This window comes from Rhamphochromis longiceps, linkage group LG15, assembly GCF_057381845.1.
Source record: "Rhamphochromis longiceps isolate RC_006_pf linkage group LG15, R_longiceps_female_GT1.1, whole genome shotgun sequence".
NCBI classification, from domain to species: domain Eukaryota; kingdom Metazoa; phylum Chordata; class Actinopteri; order Cichliformes; family Cichlidae; genus Rhamphochromis; species Rhamphochromis longiceps.
This window is the reverse complement of record NC_140571.1, coordinates 544057-550159: the sequence shown is the minus strand read 5'-3', so window position 1 is coordinate 550159 and position 6103 is coordinate 544057.

Below are 6103 nucleotides of genomic sequence, written 5' to 3'. Positions count from 1 at the left end.
AGTTGCAGTGTGACCATACAGGGGCCCCTACTTGTTACTCTATTAAAGAAAAGGTAAAGGCCACTTAGTCTTTAAATGAAGTGGAAAACCCCCTAATTAAGTTGGTGCCAGTAATCAGACCCAAGGAGACGGATTAGAAGAGCAGCCAATTAAACAGCTTTGGTTGGAGCACAGGCTCAATAATCAAGATTATATGAAATGTGGAATACAGAATAGAAAAGAACAGGAACAACGCAGAGCGGCGCAAAACAGGAATCTGCTTCAAGGATGTCAAACTGATTTTACATTGTAGGACACATAACAGCCAGCGTCGATCTGAAGTGAGGTGGACCAGTGAGACTCTTTCTGTGAGTGCGAAGTTGGCCAACCACGCATGTAAACTCTGGGATGTTTGAATATAAGAAAAAGATTAAAGCAGTACACCTCAGTTTGTTTTTTAGATGATAAAGAAATGCTGCTTTGGACTTAAACTGTAAGAAATGCAGATGGGTACACTGTGGTCATAGAGGGATGGTCCGCAGCAATACCAGGTGGCAGTTGATGCTCAACTGGTACTGAGGGGTCCAAAGTGAAAACATCCCCACACCATCCTGAGCCGTTGATACAAAGCTGAATGCTTCCATCCTTTCATGTTGTTTACATCATTTTCTGAAAATACCATCTGAAGGTCGCAGTAGAGTTTCATCAATTGGACAATCTTGTGTTGTCCGATATCGGAGAAGCGGTGTGGACCTCAGTTTCCTGTTCCTGACAGGAGTGGCACTCGGTGGGGTCTTCTGCTGCTGTAGCCCATCAGCTCCAAGGTTCAACATGTGTTGCATGTTCAGAGATGCTCTTCTGCATGTCTTTGCTGTAACAACTGATTATTTCAGTTACTGTTGCTTTTCTACTGGCTCAAGGCAGGCTGTCCATTCTTCTATGACCTTGGACATCAACAAAACATTCTCACCCAGAGAGCTGGAGTCATTCTCTGTAAACCCCACAGCCCATCTAGGATCATCTACTACACCGTGTTTAAAGTCCCTTAAAGTCACCTTTGTTCCTAATTCTGATACTTGGTCTGAACTTCAGCAGGTCGTCTTGATCATGTCTACAGCCCCTAAATGCTTTGAGCTGATGCAATCTGATTGGCTGATTCAATATTTGCATGGATGAGGAGTTGAAAAGATGTGCCTAATAAAGTGGCTGGTGAGTGTAATCTCAAAACTGCATTAAGTATATAGTTTAGAGGTGCTTTTGAATAATTTTCCTCAACAGAATTGATCCAAAATTGATAAATTACAGAATTTATTCAAACTGAATGCTAACGAGCTGTTCATGGTTAAAGATTAGCAATAAAGGGACATTTAAAGCTGCTTAATTCTGGAGGGGGATTGGATCCAGGTGTTTAACCTGACATGTGCATCACTTAGACACTTTGTCTGAAAAATACAACTCATTTAAGTTAACCATTAATATAGTTTGGGGGGGTTTCTTCTTCTCAGCGTGCACCTGCTTTGCCTCAGCAGAGTAGATGCACTTACATTTTTCATTCTCTGAGTTTTAATCAGAGAAATTCATTAGACTGCGTCAAACAAAGATGCAGAAGAGCACCATTTGTATCAGCTAAAGGTCCATATATGATAATCTGCTCACGCACAGTTTGATCCAAGTGGTCACGCTGGGAACGAGACAAACGAGTGCTTCTGAGCAAGACAGTCAAACTTGATCTGCCACAGTGGAGGCGTTAAGTATAGTCTGTGCTGTTTGAAGCCTTTGTGCTGCACAATAGAACAGGATGAATACTAATGCAGTTAAAGCGGTTGTCTATGACCTACCGTTCATGAATAATGCATAACAGACTCATGTAAGGTGCTTGGCATATTTACAGCAAGCTATATGGGAGCACTACTGCTTCACTACAGACGGAGAACCGCAGAGATGGCAGTGAAAATGCTGCTTTGCAGAATCTGTGCAATTTCCTGTACAGTCTGGTAGTCACACTGCCCCCATGTGACAACTACTGTCCAAAAATAGCTTGAGGAAGGAGTCAGTTTGTAGTTGTCATTGTGTATTTTATTTTTAAATGTATTAAACGTGTCTTATGATAATGAGTCCACTGATGTGAGCTGTAACAAAAAGTTGAAATACTGCTTTAAGTGAGATCTATGATGCTCCTTTTTTTTTTTAAGTTTTGAACTCTAGAGTAGCTTTGCATGATTCAAAAGTTCAAAATAATCCTTATTTATATCATACTGGGGCTTGATGGAGTCCCCCGGCTGTCTGACACAAGCTGTTTAGTTCTCACCGTTTTAAAGGTGTCAGGGAGCGTATTTGAGTATCTTATTTTGAATTCAATTCAATTCAATTTTATTTATATAGCGCCAAATCACAACAAAAGTCGCCTCAAGGCGCTTCATAGATACAGAGAAAAACCCAACAATCATATGACCCCCTATGAGCAAGCACTTTGGCGACAGTGGGAAGGAAAAACTCCCTTTTAACAGGAAGAAACCTCCGGCAGAACCAGGCTCAGGGAGGGGCGGCCATCTGCTGCGACCGGTTGGGGTGAGAGAAGGAAGACAGGATAAAGACATGCTGTGGAAGAGAGACAGAGATTAATAACAGATATGATTCAATGCAGAGAGGTCTGTTAATACATAGTGAGCGAGAAAGGTGACTGGAAAGGAAAAACTCAATGCATCATGGGAATCCACCCGGCAGCCTACGTCTATTGCAAATCAAATCAAATCAAATCAAATCACTTTTATTGTCACATCACATGTGCAGGTACATTGGTACAGCACATGTGAGTGAAATTCTTGTGTGCGAGCTTCACAAGCAACAGAGTTGTGCAAAATACAATAATGTAAACAAGCAAAATACAAGAATGGCTACATCTGAAACTAATAAATATATGTACAATATATAATAGTATATGCATTTCTGGATGTGTATACTAAATATTTTTCTACGTGTGTGTGTGTGTGTGTGTGTACACATATTTTACAAATTAAATAGAGTAAACAATAAATAAAATATATAAAATAAAATATACAGAGTGAGACATGTGCAAAACAGTGGCGTTACTGTACAGTATGGAGTACATAATGTTAAAGTTTCAGTAGTGAAGCTGAGGTGTCTATGAAGTGTTCAGCAGTCTGATGGCCTGATGGAAAAAGCTGTCTCTCAGTCTGCTGGTTCGGGACCGGATGCTGCAGAACCTCCTTCCTGATGGAAGTAGTCTGAACAGTTTATGGCTGGGGTGACTGGAGTCCTTGATGATCCTCCCCGCTTTCCTCAGGCAGCGCTTCCTGTAGATGTCTTGGAGGGAGGGAAGCTCACCTCCAATTATCCGTTCAGAGCACCGCACTACTCGCTGGAGAGCTTTGCAGTTGTAGGCGGTGCTGTTGCAGCATAACTAAGGGAGGATTCAGGGTCACCTGCTCCACCCCTAACTATATGCTTTAGCAAAAAGGAAAGTTTGAAGCCTAATCTTGAAAGTAGAGATAGTGTCTGTCTCCTGAATCCAAACTGGAAGCTGGTTCCACAGAAGAGGGGCCTGAAAACTGAAGGCTCTGCCTCCCATTCTACTTTTAAATACTCTAGGAACAACAAGTAGGCCTGCAGAGCGAGAGCGAAGTGCTCTAATAGGGTGATATGGTACTACAAGGTCATTAAGATAAGATGGGGCCTGATTATTTAAGACCTTGTATGTGAGGAGCAGGATTTTGAATTCTGGATTTAACAGGAAGCCAAAACAGGAGAAATCTGCTCTCTCTTTCTAGTCCCTGTCAGGACTCTTGCTGCAGCATTTTGGATTAGCTGAAGGCTTTTCAGGGAGTTTTTAGGACATCCTGATAATAATGAATTACAGTCGTCCAGCCTGGAAGTAATAAATGCATGAACTAGTTTTTCAGCATCACTCTGAGACAGGATATTTCTAACTTTAGAGATGTTGCACAAATGGAAGAACGCAGTCTCACATATTTGTTTAATATGTGCGTTGAAGGACATGTCCTGGTCAAAAATGACTCCAAGGTTCCTCACAGCGTTACTGGAGGCCAAGGTAATGCCATCCAGAGTAAGAATCTGCTTAGATACCATATTTCTAAGCTTTTCAGGGCCGAGTACAATAACCTCAGTTTTATCTGAATTAAGAAGCAGAAAGTTAGCGGCCATCCAGGTCTTTATGTCTTTAAGACATTCCTGCAGTTTAACTCATTGGTGTGTGTTATCTGGCTTCATGGACAGATAGAGCTGGGTGTCATCAGCATAGCAGTGTAAATGTATGCTATGTCTTCTAATGATGCTGCCTAAGGGAAGCATGTATAATGTAAACAGAATTGGTCCTAGCACTGAACCCTGTGGAACTCCATAATTAACCTCAGTGTGTGAAGAGGACTCTCCATTTACATGCACAAACTGGAGTCTATTAGATAGATATGATACAAACCACTGCAGCACAGTACCTGTAATACCTACAGCATGTTCTAATCGCTCTAATAGGATATTATGGTCGACAGTATCGAACGCTGCACTGAGGTCTAGCAGGACAAGCACAGAGATGAGTCCACTGTCAGAGGCCATAAGAAGATCATTTGTAACCTTCACTAAAGCTGTTTCTGTGCTGTGATGAGCTCTGAAACCTGACTGAAACTCTTCAAATAAGCCTCTGCAGATGATCTGTTAGCTGTTTGACAACTACTCTTTCAAGGATTTTTGATCTGAAAGGAAGGTTGGAGATTGGCCTATAATTAGCTAAGACTGCTGGGTCTAGAGATGCTTTTTGAGTAAAGGTTTAACTACAGCCAGCTTGAAGGCCTGTGGTACATAGCTGATTATTAGAGATAGGTTGATCATATTTAAGATCGAAGCATTAATTAATGGCAGGACTTCTTTGAGCAGTTTTGTAGGAATGGGGTCTAAAAGACACGTTGATGGTTTGGAGGAAGTAATTATTGAAGTTAACTCAGAAAGATCAATTGGAGAAAAAGAGTCTAACTTAACATCGATGGTACTAAGAGTAGCTGTAGATAATATTACATCTGTGGGATGATTACTGGTAATTTTTTCTCTAATGATAAAAATTTTATTTGTGAAGAAGTTCATGAAGTCATTACTAGTTAACGTTAAAGGGATGGTTGGCTCAACAGAGCTCTGACTGTTTGTCAGCCTGGCTACAGAGCTGAAGAGAAACCTGGGGTTGTTCTTATTTTCTTCAATCAGTGATGAATAGTAAGATGTTCTGGCTTTGTGGAGGGCTTTCTTATAAAGCAGCAAACTATTTCGCCAGGCTAAATGATGATCCTCTAAATTTGTGACACGCCATTTCCTGTCCAGATTACGAGTCATCTGCTTTAGGCTACGTGTTTGAGAATTATACCACGGAGTCAGGTACTTCTGATTAGAGACCTTAGTTTTCACTGGAGCTACAGTATCCAGAGTCGTACGTAGTGAGGAGGTGAAATTATTAACAAGATAATCGACCTCTGTTGGAGCAGCGTTCAGATAGCTGCTCTGCTCTATGTTGGTACAGGGCATTGAAGATGATAACAGTGGGTGAATTATATTCTTAAACTTAGTTACAGCGCTTTCAGAAAGACATCTACTTTGATAAAGTCTACTCTCCACCGCTGTGTAATCAATTATTGTAAATGTAAATGTTATCAGGAAATGATCAGACAGGAGAGGGTTTTCAGGAAACACTGTTAAATGTTCAGTTTCTATGCCATATGTTAAAACAAGATCTAGAGTGTGATTAAAGTGGTGGGTGGGTTCTTTTACATTTTGAGAGAAGCCAATTGAGTCTAATAACAGATTAAATGCCATGTTGAGGCTGTCATTTTTAGCATCTACATGGATGTTAAAATCACCCACAATAATTATTTTATCTGAGCTCAGAACTAAATTAGATATAAAGTCTGAGAAATCAGACAGAAACTCTGTGTAAGGCCCAGGTGGATAATAGATGATAACAAATAAGACTGGTTTCTGAGTTTTACAGCTGGGGTGGACGAGGCTAAGCATCAGGCTTTCAAATGAATTAAAAGTCTGTCTGGGTCTTTCATTAATTAATAGGCTGGTGTGAGAAATTGCTGCCACACCTCCCCCTCGGCCTGTG